This window comes from Anticarsia gemmatalis, chromosome 7 (genome assembly GCF_050436995.1).
Source record: "Anticarsia gemmatalis isolate Benzon Research Colony breed Stoneville strain chromosome 7, ilAntGemm2 primary, whole genome shotgun sequence".
Lineage (NCBI taxonomy): Eukaryota > Metazoa > Arthropoda > Insecta > Lepidoptera > Erebidae > Anticarsia > Anticarsia gemmatalis.
In genome coordinates, this window is record NC_134751.1 from 1,057,354 (window position 1) to 1,080,292 (window position 22,939).

Sequence of the window (22,939 nt, forward strand, 5' to 3'; positions counted from 1 at the left end):
GAACTAGTCCAAATTGTTAAAGATTTTTCTATTTCTAGTTTTTTTTCATCCAACCTGATACTGCCCAGGCAAAGGTTACCTCCCGAAATATAATCTTATATGTATTTTAGTACATTATATTTGACCAATAAAACATTGTATGAACGGCTATAATAATGTAGCTTTAAAAAACAACCTTAATAATATGCCCAAAATGTACCAAACGTTAAACACTTCTCAAATCTCTAATATTATAGTCTGATACAGAACTGCTCAATTGTCAATTTCATAACAAACACATACTGTTAGTAAACACAACACAGTAATAGACACAAAAGAAAGAGCAAGTACTGACACACTTACTGAATCTAGGTTACACTCAACACTAAAAAAACTAAATAAAAACCATCACAGGTGACCTAGATATTATAGACTTTTTTCTGTATTATGTGGTGTTAGTGCTTAGATTTATGTACTAAGTTACTTCCCGGGTTGATGTAAGAAAAATGCCTTTTGTTTTTACTTTTAGTTCAATCTTTGAACATTTCGGAGTTCTTAATGAAGAGTTTGGATAGACGCATTCTTACTACATAATTGACGTTTAGAATCTATATTGAATCTATATCGCTGATTGTTGTAAATCTTTTAGCGATTGAAAAGAGTGTCTGTGAGATTCTTGCTAGCTCTTCTCATAAGGTTCTGCCCCCTTTCCGAGCTAGTGGTAGATTCAGTAATTGACTATATGATGAACGACTATCATAAGTGTCAATATTTGACCTAAATTAATAAATGATTTTGTATTCGTAGACTGGCTAGCTAAACACCTCTCATGCTATGCGTAGATGTATTTTCGTCGAACTTTAATGTAGGTATTTTCCTATTCTTTGAATTTGTTCAGCAATGAGACACTTAACTAGGCTAAGGAAAAATAATAGTAATTTCTTTGATCTCTAAATACCCCCAGAGTCAAATAATGTGTGACTTTATGCATCTATATTTCGTACCAATATTCTCGCATATTTGCAATATTCCTTTCGACACTTGTAATTACCTAACCGGTCAAAACAAGTTCAAAAGCCATCGCACTAATGTTCATTCGACTACAAACTAAAGCACTAATTTCCCTAACGACTAGTAGTACTCCTAGAAAGCACTAGCACTAATTAGTGGAACCAATTACACATGACATCGCTTCCTAAACGCGTCGGTAGAGTCGTCAGTCGGTAGTTCATGGCGGTTCATTGCCGCGGGACCTGAGCGCTGTTGGTTAATCAAAGCACGTCCGAGGCTTTCCATTGCCAGAGGAGCAAGTTGGAGGACATAGCGGTTTAGTTGTTGTGTGTGTGTTAAATTATGTACCTACTAATAATTTAGTATTCGTGCTTTTTTATTAGGTTATATTTTTATCTTTGCACGCGGATAAATTAGTTTAGTGGAAAATAAATTAAATTGATGGAGTGGTTTGAAAAAATGCTTAGAAATAGTTTAAGATAAACTAAAGAGTTGTCAGACGTATTTATTTTATAATTCTAGGGTTACCTATTAAACGTAACATGTTAACTTTCAAATAAATATCTAGGGGTTAAAAATATCAAAATCCCTGCGGTGAATTGCTCCCGCTCATAACTTAGGCCATTGTACAGCGGCTGAGCGTACGCTTGATCTGCAGCGTATGATCGGCTCTATAATAGCTCCTAATAGGGATGTCACTTTCGCTGTTAATAGCGCGTGTGCCAAGTTATACACTTTCGACTTATAGCGTGCTATGGAGTTACGATGTCGTTATGAAGACGTTTACAATCAATTAACGATAACTATAGGGCTAGTTACGTAATGTATTTTTTTTTCATTTACTTAGTTTGCGAGTACGAATGTTCTTTTATTAATACATTTGAGTATATAATACATTTAATTATTGTTTGTACTAACTAAACTAAGTAACTAACTAAGGCCTAACCCCTTCCTCTTCTTTGGGAGGAGACACTCGCTCTGCAGTGGGATAGTAACGGGTTACAAAAAATAAATAAGTATTAAGTAAGGCGAGTAGCTTAAGAAATCTTTAAAAATAAATATTATTTCTCACACTAAACTAAATCGTATTAATAAGATTCAACTAGTCGTAGGTATCATAATACGCTTCTATCCAGCTTATGTAGTTATAGCTAAAGTAAAATTAAAGTCTGTTTCAGACTTACAGAGCTATTTCATTATTTGAAAATCAACGGATACAACTACTTTGTACCATTAATCGTCACAATTTTACATAAATCTTCAGCAGTTTATAAAACAATGCGTTAGGGATATCCGCGCAATTTGACGTGAATATTTGTTATAATAACTTCGTGTTTATGTATAATAGGCTTTATATATAAAAAAGTACTGTCGTCGACGGAGCATGGATGTCAAGGTAGAAACTGTCTGATGCCCCATCGCTTTGTTATGAGATAATACGGTTTATTTTGTTTTAACGTGTGTTTTTTGTATTGTAGATTATTTAATGTCATTATATTATAATGAACTTAGAATATAATAAATAGTGATCAGAAATGTCTGCCAACCTTTAATAAAGTACATGCTTATAACAGACTGATGAAAATCTGTGAATATAGTTCGAAAGCTATAGCTGACCTCGACAAAAATGTGCGTTATTGATTGCTTTTTGAAGCTGAGAAGAATCAATCTACAACAATGCTGGAAGTCTCTCTCTATCCCTCTTAGTGGAAGCAGTATCATTGATCAAATCGCGGTCCCCTACACTTCACTTTGCCGAGTTCAAATCCTTGAAAACACACCCTAAAAGGTTAATTATCAATTTAGATATTAAATATTTTATGTAAGTATAGTTTCGTCAGTGCATGTTTATAGTGACCGAAGAGGCCTCGTAGTCGATTTTCTTCAAACAAAGACGTATTTATTTTTTCTTTAAAACATTCTGAGTCACAGTTTAGTTGAGTTCAGAGATCGGAAACTGTATTCGTTAAATTACAGTAGGCCTTTGCCCTTTTATGAACCATAAATTATAATATTTTTACTGTTATTTAATTCAAATTCAAATTCAAATTCAAATTCAAATTATTTATTGCTTACTAAGTTATATATGTATACAAAAGGATCTTATATTAGGGTAGTGACAAACTTAGTAGCCTTTTTCAGGCATTGCAATTTTTACAGGGTAGAGTAAGGTAAGTTATTTAAATTTTAACATTATGTCTAGTTTCTAGCTTCTATATAATATACACATTATTCTAAATTTATATTGCTTAAATATTATAATTGCAATTTTCATATTTTCTTATTCCTATTTCAAATTCAAATTATTTACTTAGTTATATATACAAAATGATCTTATATTAGGGTAGTGACAAACTTAGTAGCCTTTTTTAGGCATTGCAATTTTTACAAGGCATGGTAAGGTAAGTTATTTTATTATTATGTCTTAATTTTAGCTTTTATATAGCATACACATTATTCTAAATTTATTCTTAAGTATTATAAATGCAATTTTTATATTATCTTATATCTATATACTTATTAGAAGTTTGTGACTAGCTTAAAACTCTAGGTTTACATTTATGTTGCTTGCAATATTATATACTGCATTATACTACAGTAGGAAACTATACATTTTTTCTTATGACTATTATATTGTTGTATCAATACTATAGTTATATCTTATACATATTATGTTTAATTTTCAGGTACAAGGCATCAATTTCTATATTATATTTATACTTTATTATATGAGGATCTTTTTCTTTAATTTTCTCTATTTTTCTTCCTCAAAATATTCCTCTATACTATAAAAACATTTTTCTATTAGAAATAGTCTTAACTTTTTTGAAAATGGCCCTATTTTAGTTTCTTCCCTTATTTCTAATGGTAACTTATTATATATTTTAATTGCCATATAGCAAGGGCTTTGGTTGAGCATTTTTATTCTAGAGGGCGGTAGGTATAGCCGGTCTTTATGCCGGGTGTTTACATTATGTGTATCTTTTACTTTTGTAAAGTGTGTAATATTTTTAAAGACAAATAAACAAACATCTTGTATGTATATTGAAGGTAGTGTAAGTAATTTATGTTCTATGAAATAAGGTTTGCAGCTGGTTCTTTGATCTATTTTAACTATAATTCTAATACATTTCTTTTGTAATATAAATAGTTCTTGCATGTTGACACTGTTTCCCCATAGTATTATTCCATATTTTAGCCAGGAATAAGCGTAAGCGTAGTAAGCCGATAATGCTGTTTTTAAATCTGTACTACGTTTTATTTGGAATAGGGCATATGTAAATCTTGATAGTTTAGCTTTTGTGTCTTCTATGTGAGCTTTCCAGTTTATATGTGTATCTATATGTATACCTAGTAATTTAAATGTATTTACCTTTTCTAGGGGCATGCCATTGAATGTAGTATCTAATTCTAAGGGTAGTTTTTTATATGACCTGAATTCTATGATTTTAGTTTTGGTATAGTTAATTTCCAGATTATGATCTTGTAGCCACTGTGTTACTGTTTCTAAAGTATCTTGTAATATAGGGTCAGATTTGTTATTATTGTTGTATTGTATTAATATTGAGATGTCGTCTGCGAATAAAACTGGATATGCTATTTCGTGGTTTAGGATTTTTGGTAAGTCGTTTATGTATATTAAAAATAATATACATCCTAGAACACTTCCTTGCGGGATGGAACATGTCATTCTTGTTTCATTTGATCTTACCAAAGCTACCTCATTATTTATTGGATCATGACTTTCTATTTGTACTATTTGAGTTCTATTTTCTAGATAGGATTTAAACCAATCGTAACTCGGACCTCGAATTCCACAACCATATAGTTTTTGCAGAAGTATATCAAATAGGACTTTATCATATGCCTTTGTCATATCTAACAATACACCCATCACATGTTTTTTATCATTTATATGTTGAAGTGCTGTTTGAACGTATTTATACACGGCTAAAGTAGTAGACCTAGATTTACGGAAACCATTTTGACAATCATCTAGAATATTATATTTTTCCAAGAAATTGTATAATCTATTACACATAGCCTTTTCGAATACCTTTGAGAATGTTGGCAAAAGGGCTATAGGCCTATAATTACTGGGTATGCATGGGTCTCCTTTCTTGTAAATCGGTTTGACTAGAGATTTTTTTAAAGCGTCAGGGAAAATACCACTTTGGAAACTTTGATTAACTAAGAATGTTAGAGGAATTGAAAGTTCGTCTTTACATTGTTTCAGTAATGTTGGTGGAATTTCATCTAAACCGCAGCTATGTTTACTTTTTATTGAGCCTATTATATCTATTATCTCTTTTCTATCTACAGGGCGAAGGTATAGCGAGCAGGTAGGCGGGGTTATAACTGGTCGTCCTGTTACGTTGTTATTATTTTTATTTACTCCCACAGTTGCAAAATAATCATTAAATACGTTCGCTATTTGTAAAGGACAGTTTACTTTTTGGTTGTCAATATCTAATGTTATATTTTCTTGTTTTTTCTGCTTTATTTTACCTGTTTTAGTATTTATAATTTTCCACATTGTTTTTACCTTGTTATCTGACTCTTCCATTTGTTTAATATATTGTATCCTCTTCGAGATTTTAATGCTGCGTTTTAAAATTTGGCTGTATTTTTTATGATGGCTTCTGATAATACAGTTTTGTGTTTCATTTAGAATTTTTCTAAGTGCTCGTTTATGAACGCAAGATTTCCTTAGGCCTGTGGTAAGCCAGCCTTTTGCAGGCTTGCTTTTAATTTTTAGTTTTTGTACCGGTATATGTTTGTTTAGTAGGTTTGTTATTATAGTAATTAATGTATTATAGTTAGTATTTAGATCTATATTTGAATTTATCATTTCTTCCCATTTAATTTCATTTAGTTCTGATTTAAGGTTTGTTATTTTGTTTTTAGTAAATATTCTTTTATTTATATGCCATGTTTTGTTACTGCTTTCATGTAAATCATTGGAATTTATTTTCAAGCTTAGAGCTTTGTGATCTGAAAGTCCAAAATCTTCAACTTGAGATTGCATAATAACAGTTTTATGATTAGTAAATACTAAATCAATGCATGTAGAAGTGAGTTTTGTGACTCGCGTCGGCTCATGGATCAGTTGTTGTAGATTATGTGAACGCATGGTATTGAGAAATTCAACTGTTTGTTTATTTTTTATCATTATATTTATGTTGAAATCGCCGCCTATTATTATGGATTTACTCATATTTTTTGTATCTAATTTATAAAGTAGTTTTTCCATTTGTTCATAAAATATGTTTATAAAACGATCCGCTCTGTATATCCCTATTATGATACAATTTAATTTAGGTATTTCAATTGCACTTATTTCTATAACAAATTCTTTGGAATAATCATTTATATCTTTTCTTTCTATATATTCTAAAGTTTCTCTTACTACTATACCTACGCCACCTCCTTCATGAGTTTCGCGGCAAAATATGGATACTAGTTTATAACCCGGTAGAACAATGGCTTCACAAAAATTGTAATTTTTCCATAGTTCAGATAGCAATAATATGTCAATGTTACGTTCTGATAAGAGATGCTCTAATGCATCCACCTTATTTCCTATACTTTGAATATTTTGGTACACTATATTTAATGTTGTGGTTTGTTTCAACGGGACATCTGGGTTAGGGACGAAAAAATGTGGTGTTTGAAGTATTATGTTGGCTTATACTTACTAGTAAATTATGTGAGGGGTTAGGTTTTTTTGTAGTTATAGGAAAATAATCAGGAATAGTTTTTTGTCTTTTAATTAATTGTTTTTGTTTTGGATAAACTTTGCTGTCGGCGAGCGTAATTTTATCATTATTAATGTTGGAGTGACGTGACTTGTTTGGTAAGTATTTGGTATTATAGTCTAAAGAATCTATTAGTAAGTTGATTTTACGACAAGTGTGCATGATGTGGTTTTTGAATGTGCGGAATGCATGAGTGTAATGAGCATTATTAAAATTCTGACAAGTAAGTCTTAACATATTGTTTATCATTTTTACGTTTAGATGTATGTTATTCGTCACATTTACTATAATTAAATTATTATTACAATTTTTTTTGAGCACTGCTGACAATTCTGTTAATATTTCCATAGGGTTACAATCATTTTCTGCTATACCTAGTATTATTTTATCGTCCTTATTAAGCTTTAACTCTTCACACGATTTCAGTATTTCACTAGTAGTCGCGTTGGGCTTTATGTAAGCAGAAATGTTGTAGTTCTCATACCTGCTATGTTCTCTTGATTTGATGAGATGTTGTGCTAGGCCTAAGCACTGTTGTCCTCCAAAAATCAATAAACGTCTTTTTGCTGTTTGATGCTCGGGAGAGGTGTTCTTAACTAATTTTGTGTTCATAACATGTTTATCATTTATTTTCTCCATTTCCGTATTGGTCGTTATTGTTATATCAAGCTCTGTGCAGACGTTCTCGGTACTTTTGCTAGTGTTCTGCTTGCTAATTTGTTGTTTTAATGATTTATTTTCTAGCGATAGATTTTCTATTTCTGCACGGGCAAGAGCAAGTTGAGTTTTTAGTAATTTAATTTCTGACATCAGTTCTTCATTATTGGTATCAACAGTGGATAAATCCGGTAGACTATTGACAATGAATGAGTGTGTTGAGCCAAACGAAGTGTCGAACGAGTCATTACAGTTGGTAGTAACATTTCTTCTAAATGTGATATTAATATTATCTTCATCCATTTTCCTATATTCCATTATCGAATTTATCCAGAAATAATAATAGAATTAACAAAAACACAGTCTTGTGTCAGGATCGGAACCCACGACACCTGACGTATGGGTACTCTGTTACGCCTTCAGGCCACGGACGTTACTACGACAGTTCGTGAAAATATTTATTATTTTTGGTAATTTGGGACACCTGCAGGTGTTAAGGTGATTGACCCTTAGTCGAATTCACAGATTCAAATAATTGAATTCTATTGGTCGACGATGATAGCGTCGCATTTTTTGAATTGTGCTATAACGAAAACTGTTTTCTTTTTCACATTTGGTAAATTAATCACTTTAGTTTCTGGTTTACACTATTTTATAATGTTTTATAACACTGATAGTTAGTTTTTAAGGAGTTTTCACTTAGTTTTATACTGTTTTTGAGTTTGTTTCCACTTCTCCACTGTGTACACTAAGTTTGATGACAAATATTTCAAATCACTTTTATTCTAAATTCACTGTAAGAATCTGTTTGCCTACAATATATAGCAAGAATCAGGTAGAAAGGCGTTGATATTTAACACACACGGCACTTAATGTTTACAATAACTATTTAAATTGAATATTTTTTACGGGGCCTATGTTTACTCGGCGAACTAGCGCCATCTGTGTCTAAATCTGTTACTAGAAAATGTTATATTATGTCCATTGCCCATTCATAGGCCAATGTACTATAACTCCTACTAATAGTATAAATTCCAAAATACCTCTGTCCGTTTGGCTGGTTTGCCTGTCTGTCTCTACTTCACGCTTAAACTACTAAACCGATTTGGATAAAATTTTGTCTAAAGATAGTTTGCAGTCCGAGAAAGGTCATAGGCTAGTTTTAATTCCTGAAATCCCACGGGTACAGGTACTATGTGGGTATTAAGCCATTCAACTACATGCGAACGGAGTCGCAGACAAGAGCTAGTCCATACTAATATTATAAATGCGAAAGTAACTCTGTCTGTCTGCTACTCAATCATGCCTAAACTACTGAACCAATTTGCATGAAATTTGGTATGGAGATATTTTGATACCAGAGAAAGGACAAAGGCTATATATCATCACGCTACGACCAAAAGGAGGAGAGTACCAGTAATTAATGTTATAAAAACGGTGAAAAATTTCACCCATTCTCTCTTATTGGACGCAAACGAAGTTGCGCGGCTCAGCTAGTAAATAATATAATAGATGCAACCCATAGCGGTACATTTATGTACAGTCATCGGCGTGAATAATCATATACATGTAGATGTACAGTCACACAATAATTATTGTGATATTCAATATTGAAGTCTGGTGACACTATTGTTGTGGTTTTATTTGACATATAGGAATAATGTTATGGAAATTTATTTTGACATGTATTTTGATTGATGAGGAAGCATTAATTAATTGCTGTATCGTGTTTAGGGTTAATAATTTTGTTAGTGTTTGTTGTATCATACTTTGTACATACATGGAGGAACTTGCGGCTAATAAATAAAAGTTGCGCGGATCGATCTTTCAGGGAAAGCTACGCTTGTCAAGGTCGGTGTGTTGATGGGTGACCATATTATACATATCGAGTTCCTTCGTGTTTCGGAAGGCCCGCTAAATTGTAGTGGTTAAGTATTGGTTAACTTATCAAATGGAATATTGACTTTTAGAACCTGCATAACGATCGTTAGACGAACTTCTAATATTATAAGTAAATTATTATTATTATTAAAACAAAGTTCTTCGTCTGGTCGCCTTATACTCAAAAACTACTGAATCGTTTTATGTGTAATTTTCACTTGAGAAAGTGAATCCTTATTTACATTAAGGGTATCATGACAAAATCAAATATAACGGTCACTGATTGCAATACATAATAACTACAAATACACAATACATAATTATTGGTTATGGAGCTATCACCATATACATTAGACCATGTAGCTTAAAGTTCCGCCCATTGACTCTAGCTCACGTGGAAAGATAATATTCACATGCAAACTATACTGTTACGAAATATACCATTTTTTGTATAATAATATGTTTCTAATAGAAATCTATATGACTTCTATTAGAAACCAAGTCAAAATTAGCAAAGATTAAAAAAATATTTATCGTTCTAAAAATCTTTGGTTGCCATATTTTGTAATAAGCAATTTAAGTTAACGTGCTTATCACAAAATGTCATTCCTGTCTTTTGAAAAGACAACTCCCGCATTAAGAATTGTTCTTGGGTCGCGGGGACTTTTGCAAGCATACAAACAACGGACACAAAGCAGACACGGAGGCGAGGCAGTCACTACATACTGAAATTAGAAAAAGCTTCTACTACTAAACTATGTCATCAAGCTGCAAATAAGATATCGTAACCCTTTAATTCTCATATCGCTTAGGACCTGTTTAGCAATTTAGTTGTAATAGAATATTTTTAAAATCAGGACCATAATTATATGAACCCTTATTTCAAGTACATCTTGCAGTAACATTGGTATTTAAAACCCTGCCCTTCATCCTTGATCGACAAACCTGACCTCAGGCAGTCCCCGGTCAAGTACACACAATTTATAACACACACACAATCAATCAAACTTACTTAAACAATTAACATCAAAACGAACAGTTATAAATCAATTTGAAAAACAAAGATGTTTGAAATACATAATTGTATGTTATTTCAACTGTAATTAGGTTAGAATGTAATTGTTGATCTTGTCTGATAAAATATATGATTGAAATAGGATATTATTATGTTAAACACGTAAAGTTTTAGGCAGTAGTAGTTCAAATATAGTACAAGTTTTAGGTCGTAAAAAAAAATATTTTATCTCATAGTTCAAAATGTACTATATTTTGTTTAATGATCCATCCTACTAATATTATAAATGTGAAAGTTTGTGAGTATATATGTATGGATGTTTGTTACTCTTTCACGTAATTACTACTGAACCGATAATGATGAAATTTGGTATGTAGGTAGCTGAAGACCCAGCTTAACACAGGCTTTTTATCCCAGAGTTCCCGAGGGAGCGGGATTTACACGGGAAGGGTTTCCACGCGGACGAAGCCGCGGGCGGCCTACACTAATAAATAAATATATTAACGAGTGTCGATCATGGCAGAAGAAGGACAAAAGTAGAATAAATGTAGTAGAAAAGAGTTCTTTGTGTACTACGTGCGGTGTTACTTAGAATGATAGATTGAAGAATAGCATGATAAGGGACCGTTGTGGTTTGAAAGAAGGTTTAGTGACAAGAATTGATAATTATCATGGCAGTCTCTCTGCCCTAGTGGTTAAAGGAAGTAGTCGTGCTACTACCACTGTGTCATAAGAACATGGGTTAAAATGTTGTGTGTGTCAAGCGCTACCTAGATCGTTTGAAAACACAATTATTGAAATCAGTAGATGTCGTTGGTTTGTCACAGATTTGATGTACAAGACATTTAGGGATTGTTCTTCCTTTCTGCTAAATAAATATGTATTCGAGCATAGGAAGAAAACAAAATACAATTTCATGTACTCTCGCGACTTGTATAGACTATTTCATGTAGATTCGTTTAACACGCGCATTGTTAATATACAAATAAGGCAATTTTCCTTTCATTATTTCCCAATAAAAGTTCAAAATGAACCAAGTAATCTTTAAATCACTAAATCGTGTTTCTCATTGTACCTAAATGACTTACGCTTTTTTGTAATCTGGTAAAAAGTATTGACATTAATTTCATGTTTATTTGTAAATCGTTTGAATTTCAAACCGATATTGATTTCATCTAGATAAATACTGAGTTTCTAGTATTGCTTAAATTGTAAGATTTTATTTTACAGATGACTAGCAGCTAATTGGATTTTAGTTATTGCGCATTTTAATATTACTGAAAGATTTATAAAAATAATTGTGTAATCTGCTGAGTTGTATGTTGATACATTGTATAATTCAGTAAGTCATGTTTAATTAGCGAAACGTGGGTGTATTTTGTACTCCTCGGCCTACACCTTGATATTACGAATGTATGTATGTTTGCTGTTCAAAACGTGTTTATATCTTTGACATCCAGGGACGCAAAATATATTTTAGCTTTACGTTATATTCAGTATTTGATCTAAGTTTCCTTTTCTTCAAAGTCATTAGTAAGCTGCTTAGACCACTCGGCATACACTTATCAACTTTAGCTATGACTTATTTACACGGAAGTATCTAATGGATTAATTCAATACATCATCTTCCAGTACGTACCACGAACCATTTCCTAGGACTTTTCCTTTACCACAGACACATATACTAACACCTTGAATTTCTCATCATAAATCTATAAAAGGAAATCAATCATTCTTCACAATCATGTCTTCTTAGCTCATCAATGAAAGACTCATTTTCTAAGAATGTTATATATTTATGAAAACTGATGTAAGTTTATTACTCTAGCACGCAAAAACTATTGAACGGATATTAAAAACACACTGATATTATAGAAGACGGATTAATATAAAGAATACTTTTAACCCCGGGAAAATGATTAACGCTAACAAAGTTGTGGGCTAAAGTATTATAAATAATTAGTAGTCGTATAATTTTTCAGGATCGAAGTATGTTTGAAACCCTTCCACGCAAAAACTATTAAACAGATTTTAATGCGATTCAGCACATAGTTGATAATTTGAATGATCACGTAGGATACTTCATGCTCCAGGATTTTAAGTTTGTAATAAACTAGATAATGAGTGATATGTTAGTATTCTGATCTCGTAAACAATTGAGGTAAATGTAAAGATATTGTGTGTAATGGTTTATTATTGTAGTTGAACTATTTTTGGAAGGTGACTGTGTCGATGCACTTTGTGTTTGTATTACGTGAGAGAGATTAGATGATCTGATATTTTAGAACAAACGTAAGATATACGGGGTCCTTATTTGAGGTAACAGTGGTTCAATAGATAATGTTGATTGATATAATATATATAATTTTCGATATAGGAGGTATAGAAAGATAAGGTTGTGGATTCGATCCCCGTTAATTGCATTGTATTTATGCCTGTTGTTCATACTGTATCTCAAACTCAAACCTACACGTTGTAAACGTTAATTAAAATTCAAGTTGTCATTGATTTTGTCTTTGACTTTCGTATGATACACCATCGAGTATTTAGTAAAACGATAAACAGCAAAAGAAATACCTGGCAATAATAATATGTCTTCTACAAAAACCTTAGCTCCCACTAAAGGATTCCTTCATAAATATTGTGTTACTATAAAGTTACCTTAACGATTTTTTATATATTATCCGTTGTTTCAAAATTTATAAATATAACCCATCTTATGTTTTGATAAAATAACTACCTCCAAGCTACAGAGTGTATAAAAACATCAATCCCAATTATTTCGTTGATAATTGTTTTTATTTAAGAAAGCGACCTTGAGTCTCTTTGTCGCCAGCCAAGGTCTAGAACTACACGAAAAAGACAAAAGATAAATGTACTATCATTTATAGCGCATCACGAACAAAAGAAATATATATTATATATGTTTGGTAAAATACTAGTTGTGTGCCGCGGTGGCTCTTGTGTTTATGACACCTTATTCTCCACTTGTGTTGCGCGTATAAATTTGTATTAAAGTTTTTCTTTTCTTGCATTAATAACCTTTAATGATTTTGAAATAAAATGTGCCCTTTGTACCTAAACTGATTAACTTTGCTATCTTTTAGTGACAGTCCCATTACAATCGGTAAAGCCGTTTCAAAGATTTCTCCGAACTAACAGATATTCATACAGACAGAGTTTTTAAAACGTTGTTTTGGTTTTACCATGTATAAAAAAGTTGAGAAGAAACTATCCCTATTAGCATAATAAGCAGTTATTTTGAAATTACAGACAGACACTTTAATTTTATACATATATACGTCTATGTATAAGATAAGTCGTGGCAATACACCGCCTTGTGATTAAATCATTTCCTGATATGCAAACACCATTGAAATGAGTAATTATGTGAACAAAAGAAATGTTCGTTCGTTTGTGTTGCGATTCATTGGGAATACCTGGCACGGTTCGCACATACCGATAGGGAATTTGGAGAGACAAAGCGGTTGCTTTCCTTAACCTTGACGAAGGGTTTTCCTTTGAAGAATAACTGTTGAACTGATCTTCATGGATAAATCAACTACGATATTATCGTTATATTTGTATAGCATTGTGATTTGTGCCTGTTTTTCTCTTTGGTTTTGTCTTAATTCTTGAGTCAGTTGTAAGTAGGTAGAAAATAGGTACCGGAAAATAACAAAAATATTATTTTACGGATATTAAATTTTAAGTCCCCAACCCGTTTAAACAGATATTTTCCAAATAAAACTTTACATCTTTACACATAAACCTTACCGCTTGAACCGAAACAAAATCCGTTGCGTAGTTTTAAGGATCTTAGCATACATACATACAGATATAGGAACAGGCGTGGGAAGCGATTTAGCTTTATGCGATGTTCATAGTAAAAATCATCTTAGGAACTGGACTGATAATTCTTAAAAAAACGAAAATATTTCGAACAATTATCTATACTATAATATTATAAAGCTGAAGAGTTTGTTTGTTTGTTTGTTTGTTTGAACGCGCTAATCTCGGGAACTACTGGTCCGATTTGAAAAATTCTTTCAGTGTTAGATAGCCCATTTTTCGAGGAAGGCTATAGGCTATATATCATCACGCTACGACCAATAGGAGCAGAGTACCAGTGAAAAATGTTACAAAAACGGGGAAAATTATGATTCTCTTATGTGACGCAAGCGAAGTTGCGCGGGTCAGCTAGTAAATAATATAACCAAAACCCAACAAAAGTCACAATTCCAACACATTTTACAATACACAATAAACATTCAATTAGTTGAGATGACAAAGCCTCATTACGTATGCAGAAGGCATCACAATAGCAATTCCGTGGCTCCTCATAACAACCGATAAGTCACACACAAAGAAAGCTCGCGCATCAATAATTAACTTATCTTGCCTTTTGTTGCCACTTCCGCGGTTGTCCACTTGATTTATGTATATTTTATACTAATTAATTCTCGAAGGCTTCAGTTGGACACTATTCCTGGTCATGGGAATAGCGAATTTATCCTTATTTATTGCAGAAAACTTTATTTCTCATTACAATTGACTTTAAAAAATGTAGAAGCAGAGCCTCCCTTAAAAATTCTATATTATATAATAGTTTTTTTTTATTTACATGTCGAGTCTTACGAATCCTGTGTGACAAAACCAATCAGAGGTTTTTTGAAGAAAAATTCCAAACTCCTTCTTTTTATTTAGAATACTACGATTTCAAGATAGATTTTAATAATACCTCGTACTAACGATTTTACAATCCAAATTCCTTGGCAAAATGTATCTATTTTTGTTTATTAATATTAAAATAATTTGTTCGGGCATCATCCTGCATCACCGACTTGGTCTTAACTGGTCATCTTTATTAAAGAAATAATTATCAAAAAATATATTTTGTTAAAAAATTACCATTTCATGCGGGAATAAAACCCAGTATAATGTATAATTACGAAGTGATTATTCTTCTTTACCACACAAATAGTTAATTACAGCTTCTTTCTTTTGGTTAAGCCTACAGCGTTTCCTTACTTATTCCTTAAGATAATGGCTATTAATAATACATGGATTTTTGAAATTCTTATACGTGACTCATTGTTGAAGATGTTTCGTAAATAATTTAAAACATTTTCTTTTTGTTTAAGAAGTAACAAACCACCACCCAAACATTTATTTATAAAATTTGTGTCGTACAATAAATATATTTAAATGAACACTTGACAATATCAGATCAAAACTAATTTACGGAAATAGAACCCATAACACCTAGTACAAGAACTATTGCATGTCATAACAAAAAAAAAATGGAACCCGAAACACCTAGTGCAGTAATACAATAATTATTGCATAGTGACGTTTTTAACCACTGAACCACACTTACCACCTAATGATAATAAACACATTACGTACGGAAAGAGTCGTTTAGTGTTAAACAACCTTGTGAGGTTTTTGTTGAAGGCGCCGCGCCGGGGCCGCACCTCAACTGCAGCGAGCCGAAGGATATCTTACTAAGAAACTTTACTTAAGGGCAAATCTTTGAATATGTTGCTAGCAATGTCTAGACATTACACATATTAGTAAATAAGGATGATATGATTGATAAACTATGTTCACTGAGGTTACAATTACGTGATTGGGAATAGAAATAAAGACTTATGCAGAGTACTGAAAATGGATGTGTTTCGTTTCTAGATATACAATAAAAATATTTTAAAAATAAATAGAATACATACTATTGAATGCAAACAATGACTCAACAAATGCATAAAGTGTTTTATTTTTCATAATTTAATAATGCTCATCAGTTTCGTCACGGCATTCAGCGGAGCGCGTTGATGTCTTTTTCTCTGCGTTACAGTTTTATGTATAACAAGTTTAACAGTACGAAACTTTGAGATCGTTTTTACAGAATCTAAAGTTTTGAGATGGGTAGTATATTTTACGTTTAACTTTATATATTGCGTCATATAACTCACATACACCTTATAAAGAAATAAATGAGAAAAGTGCTTTAAGTAAAAGTGACTGAATAACCGTACTCAAGTACTTTCAATGTCAATATTTTCTCTTGCTGGCCCTATGGTGAAGTATAATATGGCCATAGACTTTAATATGATACATAACACCAACATAATAAAATTAATACTATAGTCAAATATTAAACGTGGGTGTATTTACACACCTCTTTCATGCTTTACCTAACCGTACATCAACTTAAACAATAACATCAATGACAATGCATTTCCATCAAATATTTCAACAATCACAATCAATCAAATGTGACATTTTTATACATCAAAATACCGATGTATTATGATTATCATATCGCTATGTCATACAGGGGCGGGCAGAGTTCAACGACTCACCTATATTTGCAAGTCATATGCTAATACGTGCATATTTATTGACGTGAATAATAATGTTGATGTTTTTAGGGTTCCGTAACCAAACGGTTATACCTCTCTATAACTAGGCTGTACCTCATGAACCATGAAAATAGACAGTAGACAATTTTCAGAGATGCTAAAACAGAATTACATAAATATTTAATCGGTCGTTCCATACAACAAACGTGATTATTCCGCCGTTATTTTTAAGGTAAATGATACGGAACCCTTTGTGTAGGAATATGATTCGCATTTTTTATTCTTTATTTTCGATCCGACCGATCTATCAATGTTGATTAGATCTTAGATGTCAACCTGCGGTTTTGGTACTAAGTATTTCTTGGAATAATAAAGTTATCATAGAGGACGTCTTGTTTACGGTCAAATACCGTGTGTCATAGGTTCGATTCCAAACACATCATACACACATAACAACTAGCTGAAAGCCTATAAAAGCCAATTTAAAGATTTTACATTCTTATTGCTTTTCTTTTATGTATCTGTTCTATGTGAGATTGGAACCTATTACAATCAGATATGTTAAGACCAACAACTCAGTAGAGAGACTTGTGTGTAAGATGTGCGAGTACGCGGAGGCATACAAACTTAAGAGGCATACAGAATTTAGAATATCACCCAAAGAATTACACAGCAGACGGCTGCCCTTCAGCTACGGCCATTCGTATTCAGACAAACACAAAATTATTGAACTATAATAGCTCACAACTTATAGTGCATGCCAACGCTCTCTACTAAGTTGTCTGACTACAATTCTCGTAGCGACTACGTACTATACACAGTTAAAAAACAAGCATTTAATTTATAACTTTAAACCACTCTTTTATACTAACAATACACTATAACAATAAAACAGCTGTAACAAAGCTATAAATATATATGCCATCAAAAACATTCTGTAAAAACCTCAAGTCTCGCCGTAAAAAGTTGTGAGATCTATAATACCAAGTCGATTAATCTATTTAGTCTCTACTTAAAGGACCTTCTGTCTTAAGTTATTACGTATGTTATTATCATGCCAATTTAAAAAAAATACCTTTAAAACAAATAGCCCGACCTGGCCATCGCATGATTTGATTATATTATTAGTATGTATCACACTACACAGCACGACGAGAAGTTAATGCTCCTGAAATGTTAATGGCGAATTTGTGTTTTCTTGCGATGACCAAGTCGATCTATTTGTTTTAAAGTTTTTTTTTCATAATTCAACATATTTTCCTAAGGGAATGTTGTTCAGTTTCATGGGCTAAACACCCTTACCCACCCTATACCACCTCCCGTTATGCCTCATATAGTAGGTACCTATTTACACCTATTTATTTTGTTTTCTACAGTAATAATAATTCATTAACTGCAAATGTAACCTTGTAATCTTATACATTTATATAGGATTACAAAGTTATTGTTGCAGTTAATGTATTTAGAAAACTGGACCGAAATTAGAAAATATTGCATTTTTCCCATGATTAAGACACTAAACCCTATTTGTATTCTAAATTTTAAGCTTCTAAGTCTGCTAGAAGTACCTTAGACTTTTGATGATCGGTGAGTCAGTGAGTCAGTGAGTCAGTGAATCAGTGAATCAGTGAGTGACAAAATTCAAAATTTTAACAAGTTGTCATTCTTAAACTACTGGTTCAAATTGACTGAAATTTTAAATATACCGTGTTTATACAATGACTGATTAGTTGCTGAAAATCCAGGCTTCTTGTTTTATCCACAACGAAATTATAGGGGTGTCAAAAATAGCCCGAAGTGCTTCGAGAAAAGGATGTTACGGCCGTGCCGCTTTTTTTTGCTCGACTTGCGGGGGCACTTCCGTGCCCCCAGATCTCCATCAATTATCTTTTAGTAGTAAAACAATGAAATTTCATAAGTTTATAGTAAACTCATACAAAAGTCATTATGTTGTAGAAATGCGACATTCGTATTCAAAGTACGAATACACTGTGCGTAATGGTTTTGCATAATGTTCGGAATAATTATGCGATACTAGTTTGTGATTGTTACTCGCTTGCTTGTAAATATAAGACAGATCTTTTTAAAAGATCTCTTAATAATTACATTAGTATTTTCAATAACTATATAATGATAAACATACATTATGCTACAGTCAAAACAACGCAAGATCTGTCTGTCTGTTTGCAAAAAATTCAAATACGAATTATCGAAAAAGGACATTTAACTCCTAACATTTCGCTACATAAAGACTATTAATAACCTTGGAAAATATTGCAGGACGCGATGATCATGACTATTGCACTTCGTTTGCCCGATTGTTAAAACAACAGAGGGTCCTCTGTACTGGTCTTCACTCAGTTTCATTTCTAAAACATAGACTTCTGTCCAAGTTGTTTAGCGACACCCATACTCTCACTTCATTTACCCGGTTCAATTATCGAATAACATTATTATTATAAAAATATTTTGTAAAACATCAAAAACTGCTGTGAAAATTGTATACATAAAGTAAACAAACAGACAGTTTCATTGTGATTGTATGTGAAATGTAACATTAAGTATTACACGCTGTTTTGTTCTGCGTTGCACGTACGATATTAATTATACATCATGTTTCAAACTAAATGAGATGTGAATGAGTTACTTAATAGTTAAATCATCGTACAATAAGTCTTTCTAAAGACAGTCTTAAAAACATTATTATTTAAATACTTACATTAATTACATTTTTCAAAATATGCTTTTTCACAAAGGTACGTGTACCTATAACGTCTTTTTGAGTAATCTGGGTATTACAAAGTGATCGATTTCTTTTGGAAATTAGTAATACTAAAACGTATTTTTTAAAGTTAATGCTTATAAAAACAGCTATTAGCATTTTTTGGTTTGAATGTTTGTCCTTGAAAGGTCAGTCATATTTATGTGACAAACATTTTTTGTGTGATAAACTGTGATATAGCTTCATTATATGAAGAAGGCTGTAGGCTATTTAATATCAAGCTCTCATCGATGGGAGCTTAATAATCAGTATAAATGTAAACTGTACCGATGACTGACTGACTGACTAATAAACACTACCGATGAAAATGGAGTAATTTTCGTTCGTAAACTGCGGAACATAGATTCACTTAACAGAAAAAGATAGTCTAATTATTATGCTCGATTACAGTATCGATTATCAAACTACTTATAAGCAGATATTCGTAATACATTGTTGTAATCTAATAACATGAATACCAAAATATGTAATCTCTAGTTAAAATTCAATTACTTTCACGAAACTATCCATTATGATATAACTTGAAAATCTAGTTTATCACAAAAATGCGTGCTTAACGATTTCCTCTGAAGCCGACTGCACGCAAATCCGAGTGCATCGCGTTCACAAAGATTGCGTGCAAACGGGTTCCGTAATCCATGTTATACAGTTACAAATGTAACAATAACAATAATTGTTACGATTGTATAATTGTTATTGTTATTAACTTTTAAGTCTTTGTTATGTTTTATTGGTTTTGTTAGGTAATGTGGTTAATTTGAGTTTCGTTGTTTTATTTGATTATGTATAATATGCATGTTTCTAAGAACTGTATAAAAAGTTTAGTGTTGTTTATACAAGGGTTATTTAGGTCCTGATCTCCATTGATTTTATTTTTCTGTACTTTAAACTGCCTGCCTGTTGTACCCTAAGATGAAGGCAGAGGTACTCTCACTCTTAAAAATACTTCAACCTGGCTGGAAATCGAACTCAAGACCTCGTGCTCCACAATCACATTAACATCTGGGGGCACGGAAGTGCCCCCGCAAGTCGAGCAAAAAAAAAGCGGCACGGCCGTAACATCCTTTTCTCGAAGCAATTCGGGCTATTTTTGACACCCCTATAATTTCGTTGTGGATAAAACAAGAAGCCTGGATTTTCAGCAACTAATTAGTCATTGTATAAACACGGTATATTTAAAAATTCAGTCAATTTGAACCAGTAGTTTAGGAATGACAGCTTGTTAAAATTTTGAATTTTGTCACTCACTGATTCACTGACTCACTGACTCACCGATCATCAAAAGTCTAAGGTACTTCTAGCAGACTTAGAAGCTTAAAATTTAGAATACAAATAGGGTTTAGTGTCTTAATCATGGGAAAAATTTAATATTTTCTAATTTCGGTCCAGTTTTCTAAATACATCAACTGCAACAATAACTTTGTAATCCCATATAAATGTATAAGATTACAAGGTTACATTTGCAGTTAATGAATTATTATTACAGTAGAAAATAAAATAAATAGGTGTAAATAGGTACCTACTATATGAGACATAACGGGGGAGGGGGTATAGGGTGGATAAGGGTGTTTAGCCCATGAAACTGAACAACATTCCCATAGGAAAATATGTTGAATTATGAAAAAAAAACGTCTTTCCATACAAATTGGACTTATGTTCGCTCTACAAAAAGAAGTGAGATGCCATTAAAAACATTCTGTAAAAACCTCAAGTCTCGCCGTAAAAAGTTGTGAGATCGATATAATACCAAGTCGATTAATCTATTTAGTCTCTACTTAAAGGACCTTCTGTCTTAAGTTATTACGTATGTTATTATCATGCCAATTTAAAAAAAAATACCTTTAAAACAATTAGATCGACTTGGTCATCGCAAGAAAACACAAATTCGCCATTAACATTTCAGGAGCATTAACTTCTCGTCGTGATGTGTAGTGTGATACATACTAATAATCAAATCATGCGATGGCCAGGTCGGTCTATTTGTTTTAAAGGTATTTTTTTTAAATGGCATGATAATAACATACGTAATAACTTAAGACAGAAGGTCCTTTAAGTAGAGACTAAATAGATTAATCGACTTGGTATTATATCGATCTCACAACTTTTTACGGCGAGACTTGAGGTTTTTACAGAATGTTTTTAATGGCATACGCTTTTGCTCGTACCACAGCCAAAGTAAATATTTTTGGTCTTATCGTATTTGCATTAATGGATTAATTTATCTATCAGGAAGTGAGAAAACCAGCAGTCCTAAGTAAGGTCATAAAAGATAAGCCATTATCTCAAATAACCTCTAAATAAACAAAGACGTCCTCATGTCGTCAACATTGTCGGAACATGTTCAAACATCGGAAATAAAACCGAACCATAGTGCTCATAGAGGTTTTTGCCCGCCATTGTCTATGCGCGTCCACGCGAAGAGGTTTTACTACTAAATAATTGTTTATGGCTCCCATAGACTTCAATGGGAAGTAAGCGTAAAAAAGTCTATGTATCGTCGGTTTTAATGTTAGAGTGTGGATGAAGAAGGCTTGGCTGATTGATGTTCTTAGTAAATGATTGGGCCCTTTTCTTGTACGTACGGAGTGAGGACCAAGTATGGATGTAACTGACTTATGCAATTAATGACAAGAATTAGCGTTTCGAGGAAGATAAATGCTTTTAAATAAGCTATTAAAGTTTTAAAACGAAAATAAATTTTAATAGGAACTTAAGTTTTTTTTTTCGAAACTAAGAACATATAGCCAATTTTTGCTAACCCAACTTTTAACTATTTTTCAACACTTAACTAAGGCTTTTCTTAAACCGAAGACAAAAGGATTAACGAGTAAGTCTAATGGCACCTATTGACAAACATGCGTTGTTCCTACTAACTTAGAATACTAAGCAGTGCGTATACAGCAGACATTTCCACTGTAACCACAGAAGACACATGATTAATTCCTGATCACGACACTTGTCTGAAAGCAATCAACATTCTTAAGATTTATCTATTAACTTTATATAACTGTGCTGCGGTGTGATGCTACTACTTCCTGTATTTCTATAATATAGTCGATAGTTCAGAGTTAAGTTTGTCTTTATAATATTATACCTTCATAGTATTATAATCAATGTTAGCTAAGCCACCTGTAAAGCTACAATATACGTAAATTTTGAAAGATTTATTTACATTTTTTACATGCGCGCATAGCAGTACAGCTCTAGGTAACAACCGATTAATGTGTGTATTATAAAAAGTTCATTAGTCGTCTAATAGCTATAGTAAGATTGGAATCAGATGATAACATGTGTTAGTTTGTTCAAAAATATTTTTATTTACTTCGTGAAAGTGTTCAGAGTTCAGACCCGTGTAATAAGGGGCGAGTCTATTGCTCTTTATTAGTTGTATTTATCCTTTTGTATTTATAGCGCGAATCGTGATCAAAACTTGCATACTCCAACACCACATAAAATTATAGCTCAATTTCGAAACGCATCAAGCGCCACC

General features: G+C 32.3%; 1 protein-coding gene across 2 annotated transcripts in view; it reads right to left on the reverse strand.

Moving 5' to 3' along the window:
• LOC142974239 (endothelin-converting enzyme 1-like) overlaps positions 1–22,939 on the reverse strand; it is an 80,123-nt gene that overhangs the window by 23,843 nt on the left and 33,341 nt on the right. The window lies entirely within an intron of this gene.